Source organism: Pan paniscus, chromosome 19 (assembly GCF_029289425.2).
Source record: "Pan paniscus chromosome 19, NHGRI_mPanPan1-v2.0_pri, whole genome shotgun sequence".
Classification (NCBI taxonomy): Eukaryota; Metazoa; Chordata; class Mammalia; order Primates; family Hominidae; genus Pan; species Pan paniscus.
In genome coordinates this window covers 30,439,120-30,452,626 of record NC_073268.2, presented here as the reverse complement: position 1 = coordinate 30,452,626, position 13,507 = coordinate 30,439,120, and the positions used below count along the sequence as shown (strand labels likewise).

At 44.2% G+C, this 13,507-nt stretch overlaps 1 protein-coding gene across 1 annotated transcript in view; it reads right to left on the bottom strand.

The window, feature by feature from the left end:
- Positions 1–13,507, bottom strand: part of ASIC2 (acid sensing ion channel subunit 2) — a 1,146,249-nt gene that overhangs the window by 1,002,381 nt on the left and 130,361 nt on the right. The window lies entirely within an intron of this gene.

Here is a 13,507-nt window from a genome sequence, read left to right as displayed (position 1 = left end):
CTTGCTCTGTCACCCAGGCTGATGTGCAGTGGCACAATCACGGCTCACTGAATCCTCGACCTCACAGGCTCAAACAATCCTCCCACTTCAGCCTTCCAAGTAGCTGGGACTACAGGTGTGCACCACCACACTTCGCTAATTTTTCTTTCTTCTGCCTTTTTTTTTTTTTTTTTTTTTTTTTTTGTAGATACGGGGCTTTGTTACATTGCCCAGGCTGGTCTCAAACTCCTGGGCTCAAGAGATCTATCTGCCTTGGCTTCCCCAAGTGCTGGGACTACAGGGAACGAGCAACTGTGCCTAGCCTATCCCCGCTCTTCATCTTTAAGTCTGGGGCTACAATTTGGGGTGACAGAAAGGCTCTTACTTCCAATGTGCAAGGGTAGAGACTCCAGTTTAAACCTCATCACAGTCCAGTTTCCCTGTAGTGGTCTTGGGCTGCCCTGTCAAGGTTTGAGTTGCTGAATTCCACAGGAAATGCAAGGCTCCCATAGCTGAGAGCCTACCAGGGATTCCAGGCCAAAGAATGTTGAGTGTGATCCTGTTGGCGTGCCATCCGGCCAGGCCATGTATGGCTCATCTCAGCTTCATGAGGCCCAGGGGCGAGGCTCTGCTACAGAGTATCTGCTCTCCTATCTCAGAGGCTGCTGCCTCCTCCCTTCTCACAGGGATGTTGTGGAATTTTTTTACAATAAGCCCTCATCTTCATCATTTCAAAAATCTCATGTTCTGGAGAAATCAGCTACCCTATGATGGCCACAGAAGAGTACATGAATGAGAAAACTCTAATTCTATATTCCTTTCGTAATAAGATTTTCTTAGCATGTTTTAGGTTTGGACTTTGCCAACTCCTTTGGTCCTTGTGAAATAGTAAGACGTTTAGGTTAAACAAAATAAAAAACAAACAACAAAACATTTTACTAGTTGTGTGACCTCGGGCAAATGCCCAACCTCTTAAGATTCAGTTTCTCTTTTTATAAAATGGGGAGATGACCAACTCACGTGCCTACCATGAGGCTCATATGGGATAATACATTTTAAGTATATAGAGCAGACGCTACAATGGTCACAAAACTCTTTTTATATTGGACTGTCAAAATAAATGTACCTCTCAAAACATAAAACGAACATGTCCTTTCGTCCGGAACATGCAAGCAATATCCATCGATATGTAAGCAAAAGTATAAGATGTGCTCATATGTATATTCAGGATTAGAAACAATGCAACTGCGCATGGCCAGGCACAGTGGCTCATGCCTGTAATCCCAGCACTTTGGGAGGCCGAGGCAGGTGGATCACCAGGTCAGGAGATCAAGACCATCCTGGATAACACGGTGAAACCCCGTCTCTACTAAAAACACAAAAAATTGGCCAGGCGCGGTGGTGGGCACCTGTAGTCTCAGCTACTCGGGAGGCTGAGGCAGGAGAACGGCGTGGACCCGGGAGGCGGAGCTTGCAGTGAGCTGAGATCGCGCCACTACAATCCAGCCTGGACGAAAGAGCGAGACTCCGTCTCAAAAAAAAAAAAAAAAAAAAAAAAAAGAAACAATGCAACTGCCCATCATGAATCCATCTTTACAGCGAAACATTATGAAATAGGTCCCCAGATGATGGAAATGTGTTTGAGATAAACAAATAGTGAAAATAAAACCCCACCAAAGTGCAAAACAGTATATTTAATACAGTTGCTATATATAAAAAAGGAGATGGTTATAGATATTGGCATAGCTATAGATATGCATGTGTGTGTGTAACCTATCTTTACTGGAAGGATCCAGAAGAAATTTGTAACAGTGTTTAACTTTGAAGAAATGGATTGGGGATCTAGGTGTGGAAGATGACTTTGACTTTCATTTTCTACCCTCCTGCAGTGTTTGGATATTTGTATCATGTTTATATGTTACTTTTAAACAATTGGAAGGATAGATCACAGATAAACAACAATTGTAAGTGCTTTTAAAAATTTACAAAGCCTAAGATATTCATCAGGATGCTTAACATTTTAGTTTATCAGAATAAAATGAAAACCTGAAATGTGCCTCATTATTTTCGTTATCTATTGCTGTGTTACCAACTACGTTAAAACACAGTGGCTTAAATAGCAATAGTTTTATCACAGGCATACCTTACTTTATTGCACCGTGATTTAATACACCTCACAGATACTGTGTTTTTTACAAGTTAAAGGTTATGCATGGAGCAAGTCTATCAGCATCATTTGTCAAATAGCATGTGCTCACTTTGTGTTTCTGTCTCACATTTTGGGAATACTCACAATATTTCAAACTTTTTCATTACCATTATATCTGTTATGGTGATCTGTGATCAGTGACCTTTGATGTTACTGATGTAATTGTTTGGGGGCATCATGAATCTCACTTATATAAGATGGCAAACTTAATCAATAAATGGTGTATGTGTTCTGACTGCTTAACCAACTAGTCATTCTCCTATCTCTTTCCGTTTCCCCTGGCCTCACTATTCCCTGAGACCCAACAATATTGAAATTAGGCTAATTAAGAACCCTACAATGCTTTCTAAATATTCAAGTGAAAAGAAGAGCAACACATTTCTGACTTTAAATGAAAAGCTAGAAATGATTAAGCTTCGTGAGGAAGGCATGCTGAAAGCCAAAAAAGGCCAAAAGCTAGGCCTCTTGCACCAAAAAGTTAGCCAAGTTGTGAATGCAAAGGAGAAGCTCTTGAAGGAAATTACAAGTGCTATTCCAGTGAACACACAAATGATAAGAAAGCGAAACAGACTTGTTGCTGATATTCAGAAAGTTTTGGTGGTCTGGATAGAAAATCAAACCAGTAACAGCATTCCCTTAAGCCAAAGCCTAATCCAGAGCAAGGACCCAATTCTCTTCAGTTCTATGACATCTGAGAGAGGTGAGAAAGCTGCAGAAGTAAAGTTTGAAGCTAGCAAAGTTGGTTCATAAGATTTAGGAAAAGAAACCATCTCCTTGTATGTATCTTCACCTTGCATAAAAGTGCAAGGTGAAGCAGCAAATGCTGATGTGGAAGTTGTGGCTAGTTATTCAGAAGATCTAGCTAAAATAATTGACAAAGGTGACCACACTAAACAGTAGATTTTCTGTGTAGATGGAACAGCCTTATATTGGAATAAGATACCATCTAGGACTTCCATAACCCAAAAGGAGAGGTCAATATCTGGCTTCAAAGCTTCAGTGAACAGGCTGACTCTCTTGTTAGGCTCTAAATGCAGTCAGAGACTTTAAGTTGAAGCCAATGCTCATTTGATATTTGAAAATCCTAGGGCCCTTAATAATTATACTAAATCTACACTGTCTGTGCTCTATAAGTGGAACAACAAAGCCTGGATGGCAGTATATCTGTTTACAGCATGGTTTACTGAATATTTTAAGCACACTGTTGAGGTCTACTGCACGAAAACAAATATTCCTGTAAAAATATTACTGCCATTGACAATGCATCTGGTGACCCAACAGTTCTGATGAAGACGTACAAGGAGACTGATGTTTTCATGCCTGCTAACACAACAATCATTCTGCAGCCCATGAATCAAAGAGTAATTGTGACTTTCAATTATTATTATTTAAGAAATTCATTTCATGAGGCTATAGCTGCAACAGATAGTGATTAGTGATTCCTCTCATGAATTTGGGCAAAGTACATTGAAAATCACCATTCTAGATGTTATTAAGAACATCTGTGATTCATAGGAAGAAGTCAAAATGTTAATATTAACAGAGGTTTGGAAGAAGTTGATTCCAACCCTCATGGGTGACTGTGAGGGTTTCAAGACTTCAATGAGGAATGTAACTGCAGATGTGGTAGAAATAGCAAGAGAACTACATTTAGAAGTGGAGCTTGAAATGACATATTTCTAAGGTTTAAGAAGAATCATAAAGTTACTTCACTGTAGTTCTTACATTGACCGAATTGCTGCAATCTCATGATATAATCTTAACAGATGAGGGGTTGTTTTTTATAGATGAGCAAATAAAGTGACTTCTTTTTTTCTGTTTTTTTTTTTGAGACAGAGTCTCGCTCTGTCACCCAGGCTGGAGTGCAGTGGCGCGATCTTGGCTTACTGCAAGCTCCACCTCCTGGGTTCATGCCATTCTCCTGCCTCAGCCTCCCGAGTAGCTGGGACTACAGGCGCCCGCCACCACGTCCAGCTAATTTTTTGTATTTTTTAGTAGAGACGAGGTTTCGCCGTGTTAGCCAGGATGGTCTCGATCTCCTGACCGCATGATCCGCCCTCCTTGGCCTCTCAAAGTGCGGGATTACAGGCTTGAGCCACCACGCCTGGCCAGAAAGTGACTTCTTGAGACAGAATCTACTCCTAGCAAAGACACTGTTGAAATGACAACAAAGGATTGAGAATATTCCATAAACTTAGTCAATAGAGCAGCAGCATGGTCTGAGAGGACTGACTCCAATTTTGAAAGAAGTGCTACTGTGGGTAAAGTGCAGTCAAACAGCATCGCATGCTACAAATAAATCTTTCATGAAAACAAGAGTCAATCGCTGCAGCAAACTTCATTGTTGTCTTATTTTAAGAAATCACCAAAGCCACTCCAACTTTCAGCAACTACCACCCTCCTCAGTCAGAAGCCATCAACACTGAGGCAAGACCCTCCACCAGCAAAAAGATTATAACTGGATGAAGGTTCAGATGATCATTAACATTTTTTAGCAATGAAGTATTTTTAATTAACGTACAAACATTGTTTTATTTAGAAGTAATGCAAATGCACATTTAATAGACTACAGTATAGTGTAACAATAACTTTTATATGCACTGAGGAACCAAGAAATTTGTGCAACTCACTTTATTGTGACATTTGCTTTATTGTGGTGGTCTGGAATCAAACCCACAATATCTCCAAAGTATGACTGTATTTGTCATGATTCTGAGAGCTGGCCGGGTAGTTCTAACCTGAGCTTGCTCAAGTGGCTGCATTCAGCTCCAAGTTTTCTGAGGTCTGGGCTCAGCTGGGACACCTGGGCCTTTGTCTTCATGGTCTTTCATCTCAGACTTCTTTATGGTATGATCTCCAGGTTCCAAGAGAATAAAACAGAAGCTACAAGGACTCTTGAGGCCTAGACTCCGGAAGCATTACTCCTGCCACACGCTTTGGCCAAAGGAAGCCCCAAAGTGAGACTGGTCTCAGGGATAGGGAAAAATGCCTCATCTCTTGATATTTTTTGCAAAAAAATTGTGGCTACATTTAATCTACCACACTAATATTAACAGCATAATTGCAGTTTGCATGACCAAAGTCATTATTTTTATCAGTGTATTTTGCCCTGTTTTCCAGTATCTGGTGGTCCCTGGGCCATAGTAGACCTGGCTCAATAAATACGTGTTGAATGAATGAATAAATGGCTCCACTCCGCCTGGCAGCCTCTTTACTCTAACTGCCTTGACATCTCAGATCTTCAAATGTCATCAACTCCAGTTCAGCTAGCCCTTGAGGGCCACTGCCCCAGATCCAAGTTCAAGAGTATGGCTGAGTTGGGCTCTGGTGGGGAGATCATGGGAGGTAGTTTCCATAGAACTCATCACTGCTTGCTCTCCTCCCAACCTAACTTCACAAAATCCCTACTCACGCGCAGGAACCTTGGGCTCAGTCTATGGCGCATGCCTTGAGAAATCTCCAAGATCACAAACTCTTAATATTGAGTCCCCTTTGCCTCCTCTTCTCTCTAGGTTTGTCCAGCCTCAAGGGGCCATATACTTCTCTCCCTCCCAAACAGGGAAGGAATGTTGACTGGAGGGTTAACTCCCTGCCAGTTAACTTGGCAGGGAAGGAGCATCACCCCAGCACTCAGGAGACAAGCTTCGCCCAGGCTCACTCTTCATCTGACAGTACGAACTTGGACAACTCACCTTCCACCTCTGGGGCTCAGTTTCCTCAGTAGTAAAATGAAGGACAATGAGACCCACAGCATCAGCAGAGGGTGGTGTGAACCTCCTCCAATCCAATCACAACAGCTTCAATTCTGACCTCTCTTGTGTTAAAATGTCTTATTTATGTATGCATGTATGTTTAGAGACAAGGTCTCACTCTGGTACCCAGCCTGTGCAGTGGCACGATCATAGTTCACTGTAGCCTCGAATTCCTGGGCTCAAGTGATCCTCCCACCTTATCCTCTCAAGTAGCTGGGACTACAGGTGCGTGCCATCACAACCAGCTGTTTTTTTTTTTTTTTTTTAATTGTTTTGTACAGACTGGGTGTCACCATGTTGCCCAGGCTAGTCTCGAATTCCTGGCCTCAAACAATCCTCCTGCCTCTGCCTTCCAAAGCACTGGGATTACAGGCATGAGCCACTGCACCTAGCCTTGTAATGTCTTAGAAACAAACAAATAAACAAAACCCAGCTTTGTTGATATATGATTCACATACCATAGAGTTCACCTAATTAGAGTGTACGATTCAATTAGTTCATTCAACCATCACTGCAATGGGGTGTCTTTGGAAACAGGGGCTCCAGTCCTGAGAAAGAATAACACAAATTTTAAACCACTTCATTGGAAAAGATAGCCTCTAAGGTGCTTTGTAGCTGTGACATGCTGGGGGACTACTTTCTCTGAAGGTAGGGGGCCATGGTGAGTATGTTGGACATGGACCCTGGGCTGGGCCCTACATACAGGGGAGGGATGGCTGCAGCCTGGGAGAATAATCAGCAGCTGCTCAGTATGCCCTGCGGTGCGGAGGGGAGGCTGGCCTCGGAGTGGCAGTGGCAGCTGCCAGAGGCAGGGTCACACACATACAGAGAGCGTTCTGCTGGAATGACATTGACTGATTAAGCCTCCCTCCCATCTTTCTCCCAGGACCTGCAGCCAAACACGCTGTTTGTTTCATGTATTAAATCCAGAGAAAACCTACCTGAAACAGGCTGAAACAAATAAGTGCTCTAACAGACAGTTACCAAGGAACGGAATTATCTTGTAGCCAACCGCCCACCTTTCACTCAATCTCAGGGCCCCATATCAGGACTGTGAACAGCGATGAGGTGGGGAAGCAGTGAGGCCCGCCTCCCTTGGCAGGCTCTCCCTATTCTCTATCAGTCAGTGGGTGCACTGGACTCTGCTGAGCATCTACAATGAAAGCCAGCACACTGCTGCAGAGCAAAAATGACTTGGTTTATAACTTAGTTTTGCAGGTTGCTGGTTGTGTGTACTTGGAAGTCATGTAACTTACCAGTGCCTCAGTTTGCTCATCTGTAAGGTAGGCATAGGGATGGAGGCACACCTCAGTTAGAAAATAAATATAAACATGCCTGGCACACAGCAGCATTCAACCACTGTAACTTCCCCACCCTCTTCTCCCTACTAAGAGGAAGCTCTGTGCTCAGCGCTGTGGGAAAGGGCAAGGAAGAGCAAGCTGTGTCCTCAGGAGCTTATAGAACAGTGTGGGAGAAAGGAGGGCAGCAGGTGTGTACAGATAAATGGGTAATAAACAACCAAAGGGAGTCAAGGTGAAAGACAAAAGGATTGGTGAAGGTCACAAGTAAGTCTGCCTTCCACATTCCTTCCTTCATTACTTCTATCCCCACCACCTGCAGCCTGGCTGGCCGGAACCTGCCATGTCCTCTAGTTCCATCCCCTACAGGCTCAGTCACACTCAGCCCCTGAGTCAATGGGAACCTGACCTGGCAGTGGGGCAAAGATACTTTTGTCAAAAATGTAATCCTAGCACTTTGGGAGGCCAAGGAAGGTAGATCACTTGAGGCCTGGCCAACATGTCGAAACCCTGCATCTACTAAAAATACAAAAAATTAGCTGGGTGTGGTGGCATGTGCTTGTAGTCCCAGCTACTTGGGAGGCTGAGGCATGAGACTCTCTTGAACCCGGGAAGTGGAGGTTCACTGCAGAATGGCCCTCCTCTACCAAGGATAACCATTCCCTTATCCCTAGAACCTATAGATATGTTACATGGCAAAGCTATCTTGCAGATGCAGGTGAGACCATACACCTCAAAACAGGGAGAGTGCTGGCGTTTATCCAGGTGGGCCCAATCTAATCACATGAGATCTTGAAAGCAGGGAACTTTCTCTCTGAGTCAGACCTGTCGAGCAGAAGAAGTTAGAGAGATTTGAGTGACAGAGGAACTCAATGTACTATTGTCAGAGGGAGTAATATAGAAAGCATGAGAAAAAACCAGAAGCCTCCAGGAGCAAAGCCCAGCTCCCAGCTGACAACCTCAAGAAAATGAGGACCTCAGTTCTACAACTGCAAGGAACTGAATTTGGCCAACAACCTGAAGGAGCTCAGAAACATTCTTTCCCAGGACCTCCAGGAAGGAATGCAGCCCCACCCGCACCGTGATTTCAGCATCCTGAAACCCTTACTGGAGGAGCTGGTGGAGCTCACCTGGACTTCTGACCTACAGAAACTGAGATAACAAATGTGTATTGTTTTAAGTTGCTAAGTTTATGGTGATTGGTTATATAACAATAGAAAAGTAATACAATCACCATCACACTACCATCACCACCACCACCAAATTATTATCACCCAATACCATGACTGTCACTCCCACCCATTCCTGTCTCCATGTTCCTCACCAGTATCAAGACTACTGCCATCATAAGAATGATACAGTGGACTTTGGGGACTCGGGGAAAAGGCTGGGAGTGTGTCAAGGGATAAAAGACTACACATTGGGTACTGTGTACACTGCTTGGGTGACGGGTGCACCAAAATCTCAGAAATCAGCACTAAAGAACTTACTCATGTAACCAAACACCACCTGCTCTCTAGAAACCTATTGAAATAACAAACAAATTAAAAAAAAAAAAAAGACTACTGCCATCACTCCCTACCACCATCACTCAGGGCCCTGCAATCTTGCATAAGTACTAGACTTCAATCTCTCTGGAAAAGTCTATATGGCCCCTGCCCTGGATCTGCCTCTAGCATTATCTGGCCGATACCTGCCTTGGACTCTTGCCCACCAGTTATCAGATCTGGCCCCTCAACCTAATTCTCACCAGTTCCTTTTCCCTAGGACAGGGCTCTGGACTCTCAGCCCCCAGGCCTGAGTTTAGTCTTGCCAGTGACTGGTCAGGTCTTTTGGAATCTACAGACCCAGTGTCCACCTGAGGGAGGAAACTCTTGTTCCCTTGAAGCTCCTGCTATTTCTGTCATCTCTCTCCCCCTTCCTCTAAACGTGGATCAGATCCCTACAGAGTTAGCAGATGAGATCAGCGTTGAGTTTGCCACACCTTAGAGCAGAGATTCACAGTGTTAGGTCACTTAGGGACATCTTAAAAATACTGATGCCCAGACCCAGTCTCAGAAATTATAACTCAACTGACCGGGGATGGAGCCAGGGTTTTTTGTTGTTGTTGTTGGTTTTGTGTTTTTTTTTTTTTGAGACAGAGTCTAGCTCTGTCATCCGGGCTGGAGTGCAGTGGTGCAATCTCGGCTCACTGCAAACTCCACCTCCTGGGCTCACGCCATTCTCCTGTCTCAGCCTCCCGAGTAGCTAGGACTATAGGCGCCCGCCACCACGCCTGGCTAATTTTTCGTATTTTTAGTAGAGACGGGGTTTCACCATGTTAGCCAGGATGGTCTCGATCTCCTGACCTTGTGATCCGCCCACCTTGGCCTTCCAAAGTGGGGGGTTGGTATTTTTAAAAGTACTCCAGGTGGTTTTTATGTGCAGCCAGGATTAAGCACCACTTCCCTGGGGCTTTATTACTAAGACTCCTCTCCACCTCTGGTCAGTTTCTGCTGTGCCTAACCCTAAACTGATTTTGATTGCTTTGTCTGCACTTGCAGTTCCCAGGATTCTGTTCAAGTTCACCCAAAACATTAATGACACCAGACTTGTTTCCTAATTCCCCTCTATCTCTGGCTGTTCCCAGGGTACGGTTTTGGACACAAATTTCCTGCACTTAGGTATCTCCTCCCATCCCACCTATACAACCTGCTCAGAGTTAACCTTTACTTATCCTACATAAAATATTACTAGGAAGTAAGATGGGCAATCGCTGAGGATCCACCCTTGAAATTCTCTATATCTCTTAAGAGCTACCACCTAATTAGTATCTGCTATGTGCCAAGCACTATGTTAACACTTCAACTGTGTAACCCAAATATAATCTAGAGCTCCCACAGTCTGGTCTTCATGCAATTTCCCATGAAAAAAACAAAACAAAACAAAAAAAAAAACAGCCCAGTAGCCAATAGAATATAAAAGCAACTGGGATTTTTACTGATCTTTTGGCATGAAGAAGTGGTTCATTAATAAGCCATAGCAAACCTTGTTAACTCTTCTTTTTACATTCCTCTTGCCCTCATAGCTTTCCTGCAGCTCCTCTGATATGATTTGAATTTGCGTCCAGGTCCAAATCTCATGTCAAATTGCAATCCCCAGTGTTGGAGGAGGGTCCTGGTGGGAGGTGACTGGATCATGGGGGCTCTTCTTGTGATAGTGAGTGAGTTCTCATGAGATCTGGTTGTTTAAAAGTGTGTGGCACCTCCCCTTTCTCTCTCTTATTCCTTCTCTGGCCACGTAAGACATGTCTGCTCCCCCTTTGCCTTCTGCCATGCTTGTAAGTTCCCTGAGGCCTCATCCACCATGCTTCCTGTACAGCCTGTGGAACTGAGAGTCAATTAAACCTCTTTTCTTTATAAATTACCCAGTCTCGTGTCGTTCTTTACACAATGTGAGAATGAACTAATACACCCTCTATTCATGCCCCAAATCAACTCCTCATCCCAAAGTTTATCTCCTAACTCACTGACCTTTCTCTTTCTTCTCCTCTTCCTTTCCTTCTGCTTCTATTTGTCTCTTTCCTAAGTAATTCTTGGCTCTTTAGGATACAAATCCCCATGATACTTTCTGCAGTTCTCTGTTTCTCTTTCTCTCTCTCTCTGTCACAAACACACACACACACACACACACACACACACTTCAGATTTTGATTCTGAACTGCCGCAGAGGCTCACACACTGATCTGGCAGACTTTGCTATCATTTGAATGTGTCCCCTCCAAAATTCAGGCATTGCCAATGTGACAGTATTAAGAAGTGGGGCCTTTCAGAGGTGCTTTGTCCATGAGAACTCCTCCCTCATGATGGAACTAAGGCCCTCGTAAAAGAGGCTTCACACAGCATTTGCCTCACTTGCCCTTCCACATTCCTCACCATGTGAGGACCTCCGGAGGTGCAGCATCAAGGTGCCATCTTGGAAGCAGAGAGTAGCCCTCCCCAGGCAACTGAGTCTGCCAGAGCCTTGACTTTGGACCTCCCAGCCTCCAGAACTGTGAGAAATAAATTTCAGTTCTTCATAAATTACCCAGTCTCAGATATTTTGTTTTAGCTGCACAAAGGGTCTAAGACAGACTCCAAAGACAAGTTCTTTACTGGGTAAATATGGGCAGATGCGGTCACAGTGGATGGAAGACTGCAAATAAAATGTTTGTTATAACTTACTGTATCCCTATAACATACAGATCTAATCTCATCCAACCCTAGTAAAGCCCTATGAGGCAGGTGAAACTACTGTCATTCCACAGATAAAGAAACTTTGACAGAGGGAAACTAATCAAGTCATGGAGGCAGGATTTGAACCCAGGCCTGTCTTACTCTTAACCTATAAATCAGCCAGTTCCTGAAAGGGCTTTATAGAGGGGCTCTTGAGAACCTGGACTCAGTGTATGAAGAGCTGGAAGCCACAAGTATAGACATCCAGCCAGATTGGGCTGCTCAGCACCCACTGGCTGTCTCTCTGACTTCCTGGAGGAGCTATCAAGACTCCCCTTACAGAAACAGCCTCTTCATGTTCCCAACAATGGCTCTTAATCTCAGCACTACTTAGAAACTAATGAGGCAGAAAGGGTTAATTTCAGATCCCCCAACACATGCACAAGTGGATCTTGGAGAATCCCTCTTTCTGTAGTTAAAATGATCTTGTTTTTTCCCTTCTCTTTCTTCCTTTTAGGCAAACCATGCACTGGGCGGTGGCCCCAGGGGAAGGAAGGGTTTCCTGCAGCATGGTCACTGTCGATAGCATTAGCAACTTTGGGCTGTTTTCTTTCCATTTACTTTCCCTCCTGGCACTAAAACCTCATTAGAGCTCTGACAGAAGAGAAATGGCTGGAGTGGAGAAAGAAACTCTTGCATTTCCCAGAAATTCTGCTCTGGGTTTCCATTGCCTGTTTCCTAGCAGGCTGGACCCGCAGTGACCCCAAGAGACATGCTCAAAACCTGGCCAGCGTGGGGAGGGGTGCAGGGCAGGCCTGAGGCCCAACCAGACCCACTTAGTCCCTCTCCGTCCTGCAGGAACTGGATTTCAGAGTCCATTCTTCTGTGGTTTAGGATCATGTATACCTGGATAGGACAGGGTTTACTTGAATCCTCTCTTGGAAGCCATAGTCTGCTGAGCAAATGAATGGTGTAAATGAGGCTGGGGAGTGGGGGAGTGTTTAACCTAATTAAGAGAAACTCTTTTCTCAAGCACTTTAGCACTTTCCCTTTGCACTGTGGAGAATGACTCACTGAATGCAGAGCTGGCCAACATGGGGCCTCTTGGAGGCCCCCAGTGGACAACACTTTGTTCTCACTACAGAAGTCCCTGTGATCACATAAAGGAAGCAACACTGCTCAGGGGAAATCTCCTGATCACCTTGGCAGAGGCTGAGAGACCAGCTCCTAGACCCTGCTCTGCCTCAAGCAGATCTGAGACTATTGCCTTGTTCCTTCTGGGCCCCCGAGTCTTCGTCTGGAAGGTATGAAAGCTAGAGAGATTTCTGAGATTCACTGCTGCCCTTGCTGACATTCAGTTTTTGTGGCATCATAGAACCTTTAAAGAATCAGATTAGTTCCATCGACATTTACTGAGCACTTGCTGTGTGCCAAAATGGTGCTGGGTGTCAGAGATACCCCTATACCGTAGAAAGTTGCACCCCCTCGTGGAGTGGACTGCTCAGTGTACACCCTTGTTACCCTGAGTGAAGCACTTACACACAAAATCACCCGACCTTGCATAAACATTCAGGAAGATCCTGGACCCACTAAGTCCCACCTAGCACCTCAGATGACCAAATCCTGGTTTAGATTACCTCAAAGGTTTTCTCAAAGGTTATAATCACTTATATTTCCCACTGTTAATTGTAAATAAGATAGCACAAAGCCAATGTAATAGGAGGTTAGGATCAGATTTTAGTTTTAGGTCTGACTTACTAATCCTTTAGCCATGGGGCCTTGAGCCAACCACTTAAACTCTCTAAGCCTCAGTTTCCTTATCAACAAAAGAGGGATAAAATACTGCCCTCATGCATCATGCATGTCAATAAAAGGTCATGAGAATCTAGTGAGACTACATATTCAAAAGGGCTTCTGAGAGTATAAAAATCAAGAATGATTATAAAATGCTGATGCTGTCTTTACCAGGATTGTGTCTTTATCATGGCAGCTGTGCAACTTTGTCTAAGAAGCTTCACATCTCAGGCTCCTTTTTCTCATCTGTGAAATGGGTATGGTGGGTTTAATCTCACAGAA